Genomic DNA, 19,858 nt, shown 5'->3' on the forward strand with positions numbered 1-19,858 from the left:
AATTTTCAATCGTACAATATATTATTATTATTAACTATATTCACCATGATATACAATAGGTCTCTTGAACTTATTTTTCCTAACTGAACTTTTATATACTTTGACAAACATTTCTCCACTCATCCCACCGCTCAGCCTCTAGTTATCACCAGTTCACTCTGTTTCTATGAGTTCTACTTTCTTAGATTCCATACAGAAGTGATACCATGTAAAATGTGTCTTTCTGTGCCTGGCTTACTTCATTTAAAGTAATGTCCTCCAGGTTCATCCATGTTATCACAAATGACGGAATTTCATTCCTTGTTAAAGGTGAATAGCATCCCACCATGTATATATTCCACAATTTTTTTATCCATTCATTCACTGATGGACACTTAAGGTTGATTTCATTTCTTTGCTATAATGGATAATGCAAAAATGAACATGAGAGTGCAGACATCTCTTCAAGATAATAGATTTCATTTCCTTTGCATATATATACCCTGTAAGGAGACTGCTGGATTATATGGTAGTTCTGGTTTTAATTTTTCAAGGATATTCCATATTGTTTTCCAGAATAAGAATGGCTATATTAATTTACATTTCCTTCAATAGGGTACAAACGTTTCATTTCTTCTATGTCCTCACCAACATACCTCAATCAACATATCTGATTTTTAAACCTCCCTTGACTTGCATATGCTATGCTTCTGACCTGAAATCCCTTTCTGCCCTATTTCACTGAAACACTTCATTACCTAGCCAGACACATGCCTATAATCCTTCAAGGAATGTAAACTAATTTATAAACTCATATGGTTTTTCTGTTTCTTGCAGATTTTTAAAGCATGACGTTGGTTTTAGTAGAGGAAATCAGTCAGTTTCAGATCTTCCAATCCTAATTATGTGACCAAAAGTAAAACTTATATTAAGAAATAAATTTCCTTTACAGCTTATAATTTTATCTTTTTCTTTGACATCACCAAGAGATTGAGTCATCGATTACTTACAAGTGAGTAACATAAAAGTTATGGATATTGAAGATGGCTGCTTCTTACAAACCAAAATTCTGGAACAACATCACAAACATAGCTTACAAACAGTTATCTATGCTGTAGAATATGGTAATTTTTAAGTGTATATACAGTGTAATCTGTGGGAAAAGTTCATAGGTGTATATCTTGCAGTGGAACTGTCTAAGGCATTTGAAACAGAGCAACTCCATCTTGAGTAGGGGCTGGATAAAGTGAGGCTGAGACCTACTGGGCTGCATTCTCAGATGGTTAAGGCATTGTAAGTCCAAGGATGAGAATGGAGGTTGGCACAAGATACAAGTCATAAAGACCTTACTGATAAAATAGGTCACAATAAAGAAGCCGGCTAAAACACACCAAAATCAAGATGGTGACAAGAGTGACCTCTGGTTGTCCTCACTGCTACATTCCCACCAGCGCCATGACAGTTTACAAATGCCGTGGCAACGTCAGGAAGTTACCCTATGTGGTCTAAAACGGGGAGGCATGAATAATTCAGTCCTTGTTTCACATATCCTCAAGAAACGACCATAAAAATGTGCAACCAGCAGTCCTTGGGGCTACTCCATGGAGTAGCAATTCTTTTATTCCTTTACTTTCTTAATAAACTTGCTTTCACTTTACTCTGTGGAATTGCCCTGAATTCTTTCTTGTACAATATCCAAGAACCCTTTCTTGGGGTCTGGATCCAGACCCCCTTCCAGTAACAGAGATGTTCTTATGAAAGATTATTATCTCAAATATTCGTACTCATGCATCTTTGTAAGATGCTATTCTTCAATACTTTTCCAATAATTGTGACTGAAGAATATATACTATGTAATTATTATAGACAATTTACTAATGTAGCTAGAACTGGAGCTTTTTTGGTACCTGATTTATAACTTAAGGAGCCACTGAAACTTTTAATAACCAGGAAATCCACATATTATAAGCAACAGTCACTGTGAAAAGTCTGGGAGATAAGTGGTAGAAATGTGTTTTCCTCACATAATAAAGCAGATTATTAAATTTCTTAAAATAAGTAATCCCGGAAGAATGGTCATATATTGCTAACTTCATGAGTCACCCTGAAGACTCACTTCTATTTAGAGAGTGAATCTCCTGGATTAGAAGATTTGCATTTAAATGGTATTTCCCCCTCTTGCAGCTACAGGTTTCTGCATTGGATAATACTGCTTTTTCTTTGTGTAGCATGCCCATAAAGGGTCCTAATAAATCCCACCATTGTGATGAACCTTGAGTTTGTCAAAAGACTTTTAAGCTATTCTAACAGATGCATTTGAAATAGGGTTTTCTGTATTTCCTTTTGGGAGTTTTTAAGGATCTTTAGGATAATTAGCTATTTCCCTACAGGCCATCTTTATAATTAAAAACATAAAATGCCACCCATCTTCTTAGTGAATTAAACAAAACACGCATTTGAAATCTAGCCACTAATTTCAATAGCAAAATAGGCAATAGTTCAACAATTATAAAAATACTCTTCCTAATATTGTAAGCCTTTTAGTCCAAAGTATTTGAGAAGTTAAGTAAATAATGAACTAAAGGGAACATTACCAAGAATTGTGGTGTTGAAGGATTCTCATTTAACACCACAGAACTCAGATTATTTGGTATAATATCTCCATTTTAGAAATGACTTGTCTGATGGCAAAAAGGAAGAATCATGGCTAGAATAATGTAAAGGATGTGGTAACATTTGTGGTGGGTTGTAGATATTTTGTCAATATCAAATGTTTTCTAGAACTGTCACAGATTTAGTTCAATGTGTTATTCATTACAACAAAAGACACATGTAATGGAAATGCCTATTTGAGGTGGTTGAGAGAGAGAGGTAGAAAAACTCTGTACACATTTAAGCCCCTTTTACAAAAATTATGACAGAAAAATCTGGCATAGGAAAATTATGAAAGTGAAAGAAATGTGACCTAACTGATTCAATCTTGCTTCTAACCTCCAAGCTGTCCTTGTTCATTCCTGGGCATAGGCCAAGCTAATTATGGGAGGAAGTTACTTTGTACTTTAACTTTGAAATAAAAATGATAACAGCCCCTCTCCCAAACTAACTCCCTCCTTGCTTGGGGATCAGACTGCCTTCGTAAAACAAACAGATTAACCACAACATTAGAAATTATGTCTTGGAGGTCAAGCAGCCAGAGGCCACGAGAATCCTAACTTCCCCAGTTGTTCCTGTAGATAACATTATTGTTGTAAAATCTATCATTGGTGTTTGAGGTATTTTCAGACCCTTCATTCTGATGGACTAGCTGGTACCACCCAGACCAGTTAACTGGCTCCACCGGTCTTCTGGCCCCAACCCAGGAACTGACTCAGCCAAAAAAGACAAGCTCCGAGTCCCTCTGATTTCATCCCCAAGCCACCCAATCTTTTGTAGACCATTCTACACTTCCCATTCTCTAGGCCCTTGCCTACCAAACTACCATTAAAAAGACCTAGCCTGTGAATTTTTGGGGAGCCTGACTTGAGTAATAATGGAACTCCAATCTCCCATGTAGCCTGCTCTGTATTTATTAAACTATTTCTTTATTGCAATAAGTGTCTCAGTACATGGGCTTTTCTGGGTGGTGAGTAAAATAAGTCCATTGGGCAATTACACATATCATATCTCCATAGTCTACGTGTGTGCATGTGTGTAGCATAAACCACTCTTGAAATACACAAAACTAGACTTGAGCCAATGGAACGATATGTCCCTTGCTCTTAGTTGAAATGTCTTGAAACATCACAATTTTAATTTTCCTTAATTTGGTTTAATTTATAATTTTACTTTGATTCCATTAAAAATACAATCAATATGTTTTTTTTTTCTTTAGGGTAGTAAGTTGATACTATACCACACTTAGAAGAAATAAGCACACAAAAACTTTTAGAAAAAACCTGCACAGAATAATTAAGGATGGATCCTGTCACATACTAAAATCTGCTTGATAACTTCTTCAAAATAAAATTAAATTAAAAAGATGTAGAATTTTCACAAAAGCAGACAAAAGAGTGAAACAGAATACCATCCAGAAGAATATATAACGGAGTACAAAATCCAGCATAGCTAAATATCTCAAAGCACTGACTCAAAGTGGAATTTTTAAAAATAGTGCTGGAGAAACAAGAGAGCAATTAGAAAAATGATTAAATTCAATCGATTCCTCACATTGTACAAAAGAAAAAATCCTAAATGAATCAGAGACCTAAGAGGAGGAGGGGAAGGTGGTAGGGAAGGAAGGAGCAGCAGAGGGCAAAATTCTTTAATAACTTGGGAAAAATGAAGAGAATAACAAGGACAAAATAACCTTCATATATAAAGAACAGTTAAATATTAAGAAACCAATAGCTCACAAATCATACAGAAAAGTGGGCCAATAACACAAACAAGTCTCAAATAAAGATATTAAAATGAGCATTGAACATATGAATAGATAAGATATCACATGTAATAAGAGAAATGCAAATTAAAACATTGATATATTGCATCTCACCCATTGGATTGGCCAGACTCCAAAAGCTTGACAATGTACTGTCTTGTCTAGAATATAGAGAACCTGCGCTGTTCTCCCACGTTTTACATGCAAAATGGTAAAACACTTATAGGAAGAGTTTGCCAACATTTAACAAAGCTATATGTTCATTTGTCCTTTGCCCAAGCAATCGAATGTCTAAGAATTTATTCTGAAGATACACTTGCAGCAATATAAAAAAAATTGTACAATGTACAAAGTTATTATCTGCAGTATTATATGTGAGTGCAACACATTGAAAATAACCTAAATGCCCAAACATAAGAAATTTCTTGAACAAATCATTTCTATACATCATGTACTGTACACCATGTAGTACAGTGCTGCTTTGAAACTAATGAGAATGTCTATTTACTAATAGAAAGTGATTTCTAAAATGTGTTGTTGAATTGAGAAGGAAAAGTGCTCAAAATTATATATTGTATTCTGCATTTGTTTATAAGAGAGGGAAAAAAGTAAAAAATAATGAGGAAAAAGTCCTCCTTAAAAAACGAAATTTAAAAAAACTTTCACTTTTCTTAGTATGCTTAATTTTTGTAATTTTGGGGGTATAGAAATTTGCAAACTCCTTCAAGTACTGTACAATTGAACTAATGAGCTAAAGCATTGTTGTTAAAAGCTGTGGTTTACCAAAGAAGAAAATATCTGTGTCTACAAATATATAAAATCATGATTGTGTGTGTGTATATTATATGTGTTTATATTATCTATGTTGCATTTTTTTCCTATTCACTGAAGTGGCTTAGAAACGACCCTAATTCTGGTAGTAATGAGCAAATCTAGTTTTCAGAATTTGGTTTCTAAGATTTCAGAATTTGGTTTCTACTCACTACCAAAAGAAACCAGAAATCCTCAAGACATAACAGATTGTGGACCGAGGACAACGAAAGTGCAAAATGAGCCTGGGACATCTAGTTATGCCAGCGGATCCACAAATGATGGGGACATAACAAAAAGACACAAGAGATGCCTTGAAGGGGCATTTGTAGCCAAATCTGAATAATTTTGTCATCAAAATAGATAAAGACGATGACGGATTATAACCTCTTAAATAAAAGGGGAATGTGTGATTTTGCTTTGACAATAAGCAGATAGATATAAAGATTGATAGATAAATTGTATATAAGAAAGGAAACAATGAAAAAGAGAGAACACATTCTGACCGTGGTATTTCAACTCTTCAAGGTGATGGGAGAGGAGGAGGTGGAAAACTGCTACTCTGCAATTCTCATGGTTAAAATTGTTCCAGGTAATTGTCATGGGGAGTGAGGGTTGATGATAGCAGTGTGGCCTCATCTCAAAAAGTTTCCCTGGAGATTGCTTATTATGTGGAAAGTCAAATATAGTTGTATGCAGTGGAGAAGCCTGACAATGAGTTGAGGATTATGATAAATGTTACTTTGAGTGACAGCCAGATACCATCTACTCCTGAATGTGTGTGATACATGAGAAAGGATTCTGGCTCATTTGAACCATAAGATGGCAAGGGATCCACAACTTGAATCTCATCTCCAGCTCCAAAACTGAGGAACAGTCTGTAAGATAATTGACCTGTAGTTTTCAAAGTGTCAGTGTCATGAATGGTGCAGTAATGCTGAGAAGCACTTCCAGATAAAAGAAGTGTAAAGATACTACAGAGCTAAATGCAAAACATGCCCCTAAACTATATGCTGTATCAGAGGGGCAATGCTATAATAAAACATTATTGGAACAATATGTATCTAGCAAAAAAGTGGAAATGTACAGACTGTTGTGTCAAGATTAAGAATGAAGTAGTGTCCTTTGCATCACCTGGACCTGATGTAATATGTGCAGTTGACCTAATAAGTGATATTCACACAATGGAGAAACATGTAAACATAATTTCTGTTAATTAAATGCTTGCCAGGAGCCATGCTAGGCACTTCACATCTATCATTCCAGATAATCTTTATGATAGACTTAAGATATAGATACTACGGGGAAACCGAAATATATAAATAATGTATCCAAGTGCCTGAGGTTCTTTCAAAACATCTTACTTTAGATAATTAAAGAAATTTTTAATTTCTAGTTTTATACTGATGACTAATTTTCTCCTAATGAATGTTAAAACCCAATGTTTTCATGGGGTATTAGAAAATTGCTTTAGAAAATTGGTCAATAGTTTATATCTGACTCATTTGAAACTACCTTTTTTATGTTTCTTATTGTTGCTAAAATATTTCTCACTGTACTGAAAAAAAAAAAGAAATCATTTCAATAAATGCATACTTACACAACAGGAATTCTCTTGAACTCCTGATGTGAAACACGACACATACACAACTTTGTAGACAAAATAATTTTAAAAAGCATATTTATAAAAATAAGAGACAAAGTCAATTTTTGATATAGTTTGTAATACTGACAGAAAAGACTTACAAAATGTGTATTTTAAATATATCTTTATTTGATTGGAAAAGTAACCACCTATCACATTTTGAAAATTGAGTGCATTATAATGCTCTTTACATGCAGGGAGATTTCAAATCTGGTTTAATTTCCGATAGAGTATCTAATTTGAAAAAATTAAGCAATTATAGTTTATAGAGTCCAAATCATTCATTTTTAAAGTTGTAAACTCACTTCTTTTGACTTTCCTGTCAACCTCTAGGTGAAATGTTCCAAAAGTTTGCTTAGTGATTTTCCCATTAAAATGCAAATCAGTTTTCCTAAATGACAAATATGAAATTAAAACCCTCATACAAAGTGGAGACATGCCTTAATGACTGCAAATTTAAATCCATTCCTGTTAAGATCTGAGTTATGGGATTCTACCATGAATAGGAGGAAGCTTGCCAAAGTGGTTTCTCACACTCTCTCATACTTGATAATGTGATGTTGACTGTTCAAGAAAGTATTTCCAATGGGAACAGATTTGAAGTGATAACACTAACAAATTGCTAATAAATAGACATCGGATTAATTATGTGACATATTTTTAAATTGTGTGCATATGCTCAGAACTTTGACAAACAACAAATAATTTGGCGCTGAAATATCATATTTCTGTGATGAAAGGAAGCTGAGATTTTGGATATGGGTGGCATTAATAATAATAATTTACTGTGGTAACTTGTACCTGTATGGTATGAACGTATTTTGTAGTATTCTTTAAAAGCTCAATTATTGTAATATGGTAGTCTGGATTGGATTCTGGAACAGAAAAGACACTGGTAGAAAACTTGTGATATCCAAAGAAAGTCTAGACTTTAGTTAATAATAATGTGTTAATGTTTTTATAGCCAGAACACTTGTGACTGATAATTTCTGATACTCAGCTCAGACTTCTAGGAAAATAGAGGTATTATTGACTTTATATCAATGGGAAAACCAGATATGGTTTGGTACAAGTTTCCTTTCTTCCTTCCTTTTTCTCTCTCTCTCCTTTTCATATCTCTTTGACTCTCTAATGTTTATATTCCGAAAAGAAATTGTCTGCATTTGACTAAGACTGCCACTGTCAGCTCCAACTTCAATACTTCTCCATGTAACGTTCCAAGAAAAAAAAAGAACCTTTTCCCTTCTACAGTATCTATGTATTAAAATTGCTAAGGTACTAAAACCTGTTTCGGTTACTTACACGTTCTTAAAATGATAGTAATCAAATGAAAGACTGTTCATTTTTGAACAATCCAAGTCGCGTAAGCAAACTAGTACCAAGTTAAACTATAGGAAAAAATATGTTTTCTTGGGAAAACCAAATCTAAACAAGCAGATAACCAACACATCTGATTTCAAACATGAGATCTTGCACCCTGCTTCCACAGTATCCTATATATTCCTCAATCAAATTATTCTGAATCATTACAAGTCTGCCTTCTTTACATTACTGGTGACTTAAGAAATAATGCATGATCATCTTTCTATCTCCATGTTTACCTGATGTTTGTAACTACAAAATTCTTGAACAGAATTTTTTCAAGAAATTCAAAGACAAAGAAACACAAAGACAAAGAAATCAATCTGAGGCAAGTAAGGGAAATTTGGAGTTAGGTATGTGACATGGTGATGCTCGTTTTTACTTGCAATATGTGATACTCAATCTTTGTCTTAGTTCCTGGATGCTAGATTTTTTTCTATATCAAAAAATGATTTTATAGATACTTTCCAACAAATATAGGGTCTAAAGTAATTGGGCTCTATAGTAAGTTTTTAGGGATAACACTACAGGAAAACTTTCTTTTTACCCATTTTTATCACCTTCTACACACACACACACACACACACACACACACACACACAGTCTTTGTCATCAAATAAATATTTAGCCTGGTATTGATCTGGTTCCAGGAAAGCCATTGATTGACAGATTGACTTGACTGTATAAAGGCCACTTTGGGCTCTGCTCTAGACCTATTTTTGCTTGTGTGTTTGTTTGTTTCCTTTGGGGAGACTAACTAACTTTTATCTTTGGTAACATTTTCTCCTTCTACACCATTATTTTCCTCCAGGGCTCCCTCTTCAAAACCCATTGAGGATATTCCCCATAGATCTTGGCTTTTTTTTTTAAGATGAAATGTTTTAAGTAAGGCTTCACAAAAGTACTGGAAGAAGGCTGTATAACTTCTCATTAATATAATCAGTGTGTTGAATGTCTGCAGTAATTATATTTGTCATCCAACAGGATTGATGACTGCATTACAGAGGCATCTGTGAAGTTCCAACTTCTGGTCCTTTCTCCTGAGAGAAATAATCAGAGGCAATACCTCATACACAAGAGACAATGCTTTCTGCCATGTGGCTCTATGAGCATGGTTTCAATTCAGTGGACCATGTTTTATAATGTAACTAAGGCAGAAGGTGGGGCAAACAGATTGTAAGCTTACAAGGTGACTTGTACACAAAGTCTGCCTGCAAGGACTCTTTTATGGGAAACATAAGAAATTCAATGAAAAATATTTATTTATTTATTTATTTTCCCTGAAGCATTCTGTATTTTGGAGTCATAAAAAGAAGAGAAATACAGCAAGAGAAAGAGTCAATAATAGAAAGGCATGTAAATATAAACTGATTTACAAAAACAATAATAAAAGGCTAACATTTATTGAGTGCAAACTATGTTGCTTTCAATAGACCAATAATTTCAAATGTATCTTTTCATTTAATACTCTAAATAAACCTCTGAGTTATTATTATTTTCACTACTAGATGAGAAAATTGAGTTTCAAAAACAGAGTAACTTACTTCATTTTACAGATCTAGACAGTGGTAAAGGTAAGGTTGAAACCTGATAGTATGATCTAAAATATTTATTCTTGTTTTTTTCAAATTTATTTATTATTGTTTTTTAAGTTTCGGGGTACATGTGCAGGATGTGCAGGTTTGTTACATAGGTAAACGTGTGCCATGATGGTTTGCTGCAACTATCAACCCATCACCAAGGTATTAAGCCCAGCATGTAGCAGCTCTTTCCCTAATGCTCTCCCCGCACCACTCTCCCCTGGCTGGCCCCAGTAAGAGTTGTTACCCTCCGTTTGTCCATGTGTTCTCATTGTTCAGCCCCCACTCATAAGTGAGAGCATGCAATGATTGGCTTGCTGTTCCTGCATTAGTATGTTGAGGATAATACATTCCAGCCTTATCTATGTCCCTGCAAAGGACATGATCTCATTCCTTTTTATGGCTGCATAGCATACTGTGGTGTATATGTACCACATTTTCTTTAGCCAATCTATTATTGACTGATTGGGCTGGTTCCATGTCTTTGCTCTTGGGAACAGTGCTGCAATGAACATATGCGTGCACGTATCTTTATAATAGAATGATTTATATTCCTTTGAGTACATACCCAGTGATGGGATTGCTGGGTCAAATGGTATTTCCAGTTCTAAATCTTTGAGGAATCACCACACTATCTTCCACAATGGTTGAACTAATTTACATTTCCACCAATAGTATAAAAGCGTTTCTATTCATCCGCAACCTCGCCAGCATCTGTTGTTTCTTGACTTTTTAATAATTGCCATTCTGACTGGCATGAGATGGTATCTCATTGTGGTTTTGATTTGCATTTCTCTAATGATCAGTGATGTTGAGCTATTTTTGTATGTTTGTTGGCCGCATGTATGTCTTTTTTTGAGAAATGCTCATATCCTTTGCCCACTTTTTAATGTTTTTTTTTTCTTGTGAGTTTGCTTAAATTCCTGTCTATTCTTAAAAAAGTTTTCAGTGTTGGAGCAAACTGCACATACTCCTGAGGTCACTAGAGACTCTGTGGAATCCTTGGAGGAATACCACATGGGATAAATTCCAAGGTCTCCATGATCCCACACTCTGTGCTTTCTTTTCTTGTTATTCCTTTACTTCCTCAATGGCCTGACAATCAGGTTGACCACATCTCAGCAGACATATGTTTTTAAGAGCCTACAACATATAGTGCTAATTTCAGTAATATCACTTCTCTTTTAAGTCCTGTAGATCATTTTTGTTAGTGAAATTCTGCAAGGTAGAGGTGGTAAGGGTAAGTTTTCATTTTGGTTTAAATTCATGCTGTTTTCCTATTAGGCTATTTCTATATTAAAAATACATCCTCCTTGCTGGTTCCTTCCTGCACAGTGTCTATGTTTGAGGATAAAATAAGTGAAACAAAGGAATAACAGTAGGCATGATAATCATCAAGACATATGTGCGTACAGAGAGCAGCTAATTCATTCGTGAAGCTCGTGATAGCTACTATTTATCAATGTGCTAATCACGAGAATAAACTAATCTGTTTTTTCTTGGTGTCATCAAATCCAGAAATCAAAGGCAGAAAAGGGAAGATTTATAGTTAGGAAAAAAAAAATATGAGAGGAGCAGTGACACAGAGCATATACCTCTCATAGAGGATGGTCAATGTGATTTATATGATAATCAAAAGGAATGTGTGTCAGTTTATTGAATGTTATCTACAAAAATCTTTGACACCTTTGACAACCCAAAGAGTATGAGCTTCAAACACTGTGTTAATGACTTTGGTGACACACACCATAATAGATCAGCTGACAAAATTCTGAAAATTCAGTTGATATTTGTAAAGAGAATTTTTATTGTCATTTGGGAAATCAAATCATTTTATTTGAATACTTCTGAAAGCTGAGATGTGAAAAGGAAAATATCAGTGGTTGTTAACAGTATGGCTTTTGAATCAGAATCATTAACCAAATAGATTTCTGAAAGAATTGGGGATAAACGCCATTGCAATAGCACATCAGTTCAGACGGGTGTTTAGATTAAAGAAAAGAAAAGAGAGATTGACTGATGATTGAAGGTTCAAGCTAAAAAATATTGACTTCAGACTTTTAAGTAAATGAACACTAATGGGAAGACATAGGGAAAGAACCCTTTATGGGATCCAAATTCTTAGCACATTCTTTCTCTTGGTGAAGTTGAACTGAACTCTGAGCTCATATTGAATCCCCAGGAGCTTCAAGAGAGTTCAGAAGAGCCCAACAGGGGGCAAAGCAAGATCTGATCATGTCCTTTTACTGCTTTCAGTTGTCAGTGTCTCAGAAGTCAGTGGGGATGCTCAGTGTGAAGAAACATTGTGGGAGCAATGAATAAGGAGAGGCATCTGTATCTTTTTTGCCCTCTGTGGCAGAACAAACCCCCATTTAATGATTGAGCTAATTTATCATTTGAAGTTCATTATTAGAAACCATTGTGTAAGCAGATTATTAGCAACTTAAAGTGTGTAACTTTTTGATAACCCCCTAAAGTGCTCATTTTTTAACCCTGTTTTGAAATAGATGAACCCAGCTATAAAACCAAATTGCTCATTTTTTAGTTGTGAGATCGTGCAACTTACCAACTCTGATATCAGTGCAGTCCTCTATAAAACAGGAATAGTAGTACCTATCTCATAAGTGATACGTGAGTATGAAATGTAATAACATACTTGTAGCGCTTACATTGGTATCCGAACTTGACACTTAACAAAGGCTAGGTGCTTTCCTGCTTTGATTCTATTGGACGTTTCTGATACTGACAAGACTAAAATATGACTCACTTTTAACATCAGATGGGTAAAATAACTATAACTTTCATTTACTTGATTATTTTGATGACTAATTTTAAACCAAATAGCCAAATAGTGACTATATTGCTAAGATTTTCAGAAAAATAAAATGGAGATATCTAAGAACATAGCTTAATATTACTAAAATTTGTCAGTGTGCTCGTGTGTGGACATTTTAGGAAAGATTCCAGGAACTGATATTTCATTTTTCTACATTCAAACTCCTTTTTGTAATCTCTATATTTTTGAGGACCTATAGTCAAATGGCTATGGATTAATTCACATGATAACTATCAATTAATACTTTTGTTGTTTGAGGTAGATGACGGTACCGTGTTAGTCTGGCTTATTTAGAAATTGGAATTGGAGAAAATTGTACAGTGATGACAGTGTATTGATAAGATTAAAAACCAGGACAGTAATGATGATGAGAATGAAAACCGAGTCAAGGAAAGCTATGAAGCTGAGAGCTTCAAGAAGACACAGCCATTGTATTACTGAAGGTGCTTAACGTGATCTGCAGAACTTTATCTCGAAGGACTACCAAAAAAAAAAAAAAAAACGCACCTTAGAGTGACCCAAAAAAAAGATAAATGAGCAGGAATCCACCTACATGCCCCCATCGCACCTGCCACTTACTACTGTCCAAGATTTGCTCTGTTGTGTCATATGCCCTTTGGTTGACACTCATGAAAACTTGTGGACATATGTGTAAGTCCCAAAAAAGGTAAATAAATAGAAAGTAAAACGAACAAACAAACAAAAAATAGTTAATTCTCTATTAATATAACTTGACCCTTGGGGCCCCGAGTTTGAACTTATACTCACCTACAGCATTCAGAGGTTCCCAAACTTTCTCAGTTTTAATGCCCTTTGTCAGAAATCTCTTGGTGACCCTATGCCAAAAGAAATACATAAAAATTCAGATTACTGCAGAGTTAGGCTCAAATAACCGAATAAGTACTGTACTTTTGTCCTAAGGACTTGATGGCCATTTTTTTAAAAAATGCGTATGAATTGAAACAAGATATAACATTTTAATTTCATTCTTAACTAACCACAATGAACTGCTAATGGGGTTTGTGCGCCCATTAAATGAGGTACAATTTTTCAAACCTTGGAATTTAACTGTATCACCAACCTCATTTCCTATTTCATATTTATTTTTGTGGCATTCTTGTAAAGATATGATGTCATAAAAATATATAATCTAATATTTAAAGTGTGAACTACCTTGGAGGTGTACTTTGCAGGATGTCTAACAGACAGTATTGCTTAAAAATGTGAAATGCCCTTCAGAACTCCTGGGTACCCTGGAACATAAGAAACTTGAGTTTCGGAAAAGGCAAAGGAAGCAGGTAGCACCTTATGAAATAGGAGTTTGGATGAAGGAATGAGAAGCAGTTTAAAAAGCCTGTGTCCTGTCAGAATCTTTTACACATTTTTGAATCAAAACTCTCAGAAATATCAGGTAACCAAGTAGCCAACTATATAATATTGTAGAATACTGACTCAGCTCTGGATTCTTACTCTTTGAGGAAAATCTTGATTCTAGGAAGATTATCTCAAAGTCTGAGTTTGGTAATGTATGAAATGAAACTAGTAGTTTCTAGTTTCATTTCTGGTCTCTCCATTAATTCTCTGAGAGTATTAAATGAGCTTTTCATATAAAACATTTTGCTCATTACTTATGTCATAGCAATTGCTCAATGACTATTGTCTTGCTGTCTACGGTGGAATCCCAAAGAACCAAGGAATCTAATGAATTTCAAACATGAACCACCAATATAATCATTTCTTAGAATCTCTCCTTTGATTTTGTGTTACTCTTACCTCAGAATAGAGAGCAAGGTTTTCCTAGGTAAGAAGATAAGAACATATTCTTGGGGTTTAAGAGAAGTTTTCCCAACATCTAAAGCAATTTGACCACAGTGTTTTGAAAATCAATTTTAAGTTTTCCAAAAAAACCCAGTTGTTTCAAATTACACATAATGGACAAGGCGCAGCAAAGAACAGACATGGTCCAGTGACCCTCAAGCTGCTATTCCTCATGTAGTTGAAAGCTACAGGTAAATCAGAATCTTTATGATATATGCCTATCAAGTTTGTCTCCCATGTTTGCTTCACTCTTTATATGTAAGTATCAGCCACTTCTCATGCTTTTGATCCTATATGTTAGATAAACTTTCACCCTTGGATTGTTAGTGTTGCTGCTTCTTGTCTTCTTGCATGGGCCATACATTGTCAGTTTTAACCTGAATATTATAAACTAGGGCACTCTTTTCCTTTTCTTTTGTCTAGTGCCCCAGTCTTAGATCATCCTGCTCCCAATTTGAATTGTTCATTTGAAAGATATGACAACATTCCACACTTACATTAAATTCACAGTGATGGACCAAAGGTGATAGATAATCATCATATAATTTCATATAAAAAAATATAGACCAACAGTTCAAAGTTCATTCCAATTCAACAAGCCTGTCAAATGCTTAGATATGCCCAATAAGGGAAAACAAAAATGGATGCTAATCAATTAAAATAAGTGATTTGCAGTTATTAATTAATTGAAAGATAAAATACTCAGAATCTGTTGCATTAAGAAGTTGCTTTATATTCATCACTAAGTCAAAAATTGCCTCATCTCACTCTTCTAAAATAATAACTTTGTATTAGTCTCTTCTTGCATTGCTATAAAGAAATACCTGAAACTGGGTAATTTATAAAGAAAAGAGGTTTCATTGACTCCCAGTTGTCTAGGCTGTATAGGCTTCTGCTTCTGGAGAGGCCTCAGGGAACTTACAATAATGGCAGAAGGTAAAGGGGAAGCAGGTATATCTTACATGGTTGGAGTAGGAGGAAGAGAGAGGGGGGAAGTGCCACACACTTTTAAACAGCCAGATCTTTTGAGAACTTACTATCATGAGAACAGCAAGGAGGAAATCCACGCCCATGATCCAATCATCTCCCGCCAGGTCCCTCCTCCCACACTGGGGATTACAATTCAACATGAGATTTGCGTACGAACAGAAATGCAAACCATGTCAAACTTGACCTTAAAAGATGATTGATGGACTTCTGGGCCCTGGTTTTCATGTAAGGAGCTTGAAAGTCACCACTCCATCCCAAAAATAAGTAAACAGCTGAACTAACTGAAAAATCAACAGCTCTTCTCAGATTTGTAAGAGAATTCAGGTCAAGTGGAAAACCACTCCCCCAAAAATGAAAGAGACAGATAGACAGATAAGGAAAATTTCAAGTTACTGGTGCAGAAACCCAGGAGCTGAAACTTCCAGTGGAACCAATGTCAGTGTAAGAAAGACTAACCCGTAATTGATGAATTGCTGGGGGCTTGGTGTGGAAAATTCTGAGCATTAAAATCTTCAGAGGAATCTCCACACTTTTGTGAAATGTATGTCCAGGAGCTTAACCAGGCTCTCATAATAAATATTGAAGAAAAGTTCCCTTGTGCTTCTGGCCAAGGAAGAAGAAAATAAACTATTTTGAAATAAGCCAGATCACTCTGTTCTTCTTAATAAGGTCTGCCCTCAAGAGAAACTATTTTAACAGAGTCCACAGTGCTGGGGTTTTATCAGATTCTAACTGGCTTGGTGGAAGGGAAACTCCCAACTCCAGCTCACACTAGTCATCATGTCCAACTGACAGTGTTTGGATGTTTGTCCTTCCAAATCTCATGTTGAAATGTAATCCCCAATGTTAGAGGTCAGGCCCAGTGGGAGGTGTTTGGGCAATGGGAGTGAATGTCTCTTGAATGGTTTGGTGCCCCCCCTGCAGTATTGAGGTCATGTGAGAGGTGATTGTTTTAAACAGCCTGACACCTCTGCCTCTCTCTCTTGCTCCCACTCTCACTGTGTGACACATTGGTTTTCTCTCATGCTCTACCATGATTGGAAGCTTCCTAAGGCCCTCACCAGAAGGCAATGCCAGAACCATATTCCCTGTACAGCCTGTAGAACTGTGAACCAAAATAAACCTTTTTCTTTATAAATTACCCAGTCTCAGGATTTTCTTTGTAGCAATGCAAATGAACTAGCACACCACCTAAGGGGCAGAAGTGGAGAATGAGAAACACATAAAAGAGTCACGGTACAGAAGAAAAGGCTTGGTAAAAGACTGAGACTTTAAAATAGTTCTACAGAATCTATATATTCCATATTCATGAATAGGAAAATGCAACATTGTTAATACATCGGTTTTTTTCAAACTGGATTTTTGGGTACAATGGAATCCCAATCAACATTGCAGCAGCTATTTTTTGTACATTAGAGTGATCATGACATTTTCATGGGGAAGCAAAAAACCTAAAGCCAAAAAGATACTGAAGGATAAGAGCAAAATTGGAGAATTGACACAGCTAGATTTTAAGACTTACTTTAAAGCTACAATAATCAAAATGGTGTGGTACTGGAAGAAGAATAGACACATAGATAAATGGAACATAATAGAGACCAGAAATAGACCCACATAAATATTTCCAGCTGATCTGTGACAAAGGAACAAATGTGATACGATGGAGAGAAGATAATCTTTTCAACAGATGCTGCTAGAACACCTAGACATCTACCTTAAAAAATGTATCTAGACCTAGAGCTAACACCCTTCATAAACATACTCAAACAAATCTCAAGATGCATTACAAACATAATTGTAGAATGCAAAACTGCAAAAGTTCTAGGAGATAACAGGAGAAAACCCAGATGGCTTTGGGCTTGATGATGACTTTAAAAATATAATTACAACTTTTATTTTAGATTCAGGGTATATATGTGCAGGTTTATTACACGTATATTGCACAATGCTGAAGTTTGTGGTATAATTGATCCTGTCACACAAATAGTGAGCATAGAACCCAATAATTAGTGCTTCAACATTTTTTCACTTCTCTCCCTTCACTCCTTTGTATTCCCCAGTGTCTATTTTTGCCATCTTTATGTCTGTGAGTACCCAATGTTTAGCTCTCATTTATCAGTAATCACATGCAGTATTTGGTTTTCTGTTCCTGTATTAATTCACTTTGGATAATGGTCTGCAGCTGAATTGTTGTTAATGCAAAGGACATGGTTTCTTTCTTTTTATGGCTTTGAAGTATTCCATGGTGTATATGTACCACATTTTATTTATCCAATCCACAGTTGATGGGCACCTGGGCTGATTCCATGTCTTTGTTATTGTGAATAATGCTGCAATCAACATATGAGTACATTTGTCTTTTTGATGGAATGATTTATTTTCTTTTGGATATATACCCAGTAATGGGATTCCTGGGTCGAATGTTACTTCTCTTTTAAGTTCTTTTGTGATTGATGAAAGCAGTAATTGATAAGCTGAACTTTATTAAAGTTAAACGTTTCTGCTTTGTGAGACACCAGGAAGAGAATAAAAAGGCAAGTCAAATACAGGGAGAATATATTTGCAAAAGATACATCTGATAACAGACTATTGTGAAAACAAAGTATCTTAAATGAATACAAAGAACACTTAAAATTCAACAGTAAGGAAACAATCCAAATAAAGGGTAGGTCAAAACCTGAACAAACACCTTAGCACAGAAGATATGGTCATGATAAATAAACATATAAAAAGATAATTTACATCTTACATCATCAGGGAAATGCAAATCTAAACAACACTGAGATTTCACTACATATTTGATAACAACAAATGCTGATGAGGATGTGGAGCAACAGGAACTTTTGTTTATTGATGGTGGGAATGCAAAATATTACAGACACTTTGGAGACACTTTGAGAGCTCCTTAGAAAACTAAACATAGTCTTACCAGGTGATCCAGCAATTGAGCTCCTTGATATTTACCCAAAGAAATTGAAAACATGTCTATACAAAAATATGAAAATATATCAATAGAAGGTTTATTCATAATTTCCAAAACCTGAAAGCAACTAAGATGTGTTTCAGTAGGTGACTGGATTAATAAGCTCTGGTATATCTAGACAATGGAATATTATTCTCTGCTAAAAAAATGAGTTATCAACCCATAAAAATACATGGAGGAAATTTAAATGCATATTACTAAGTAAAAGAAGCCAATCTGAAAAGCCTATATACTGTGATTCCAACCATATGACATTTTGTAAAAGACAAATATAGAGACAGTAAAAAGATTTGTGGTTGTCAGCGGTTGACAAGAGGGAGGGATGAAGGAAAGAGAGAGAAAAAAAGAGTGAGAAAGAGATAATCTAAGAATATCCCTCTTTCTTGGTGAAGCTCATTGAAAATGTTTTATAGTTGGCCACTCATGGCAGTTCAAACAGGAGCTGACAAAGAACCAGAAGTAGCCTAGCTATGTATATGGAAACTCACTGCTAACGAAACTTGGATCATTGGCAGGTGACTTAGCCAATGTATTTCTCTGGAAATATTAAAATCTCATGTTTCCTTCAATGCTGGGATCAAAGGTTAATTCCTTTAAAGTGTTTCTGGTTCTTTGTTGGAAATGTATTTTTATTCTTCTAGTCTTGATCTACTCCCAGTCTTACTCTAAGAAGTCCTCTCACAGAAGCGAAATGAACTGTAGGCAGATTTGTCATATTTATGTATTTGCTTTATTTCTCTAATATATTACACATTCTATGCAACTTGAAGTGGGGTGGCTTACACACTTATCTTTCTCACTAGACTTGTAAGTCTCTTATGGCCAAGGACCATTAATTTTTTTTTTTCTTCTCGCATTTCAGGAAAATTCAGTCTCAGAAAAATATTTTTATTCTATTTGTTTGATGCGTAACAGCTTACAAAATGCTTACATGTACACGAAGTGTTTGGCATTCTCCGTTTTATAATACAGTAAGTGGAATATGTGTCGCTATTTTCATTTCATTAATGGTATAAGTGTGGCTCATGTGAACCTTTCATAATTATACTGGAAGGGTTGTGATTCACACTCATCTTTCCAGAAACTAATCCAGTGTATATTTTGTTAGACCGTGTTTATCTCAGCACTCATGGTCCCAGCAGCGCCACATTACATATGCCCTTAAATATATTCAAATATACATAGTGGGAATTGAAAGGAATCCTTAAAGTATTTCTCTGAGGAAAAAAAATGAGTATAATGTTTTTGGATAAGAGATGAGGTCTTTAGACATGAATCCCCAGTAATAACAAAGAAGACACTGGCAAGAGGGTGAAACTGCCCTAGCTTTTCCAGTGTTCACTTTTCCTGGTTTAATTACACATGAAATATGCAAATCACAATTTGGTGAACGTACACAGATTTCACAAACAAACACAAGTGCATTTTCAAGAGCGAC

At 35.1% G+C, this 19,858-nt stretch overlaps 1 long non-coding RNA gene across 1 annotated transcript in view; it reads right to left on the minus strand.

Annotated features, from left to right (window-relative positions):
• The window catches only part of LOC134808817 (uncharacterized), a 469,178-nt gene that overhangs the window by 173,479 nt on the left and 275,841 nt on the right, over positions 1-19,858 (minus strand). Inside the window, exon 3 of the long non-coding RNA XR_010152627.1 lies at positions 13,398-13,465. This is a non-coding gene — a long non-coding RNA (uncharacterized LOC134808817). The remainder of the gene's footprint in view (positions 1-13,397; positions 13,466-19,858) is intronic.

Source organism: Pan troglodytes, chromosome 18, assembly GCF_028858775.2.
Source record: "Pan troglodytes isolate AG18354 chromosome 18, NHGRI_mPanTro3-v2.0_pri, whole genome shotgun sequence".
NCBI lineage: Eukaryota > Metazoa > Chordata > Mammalia > Primates > Hominidae > Pan > Pan troglodytes.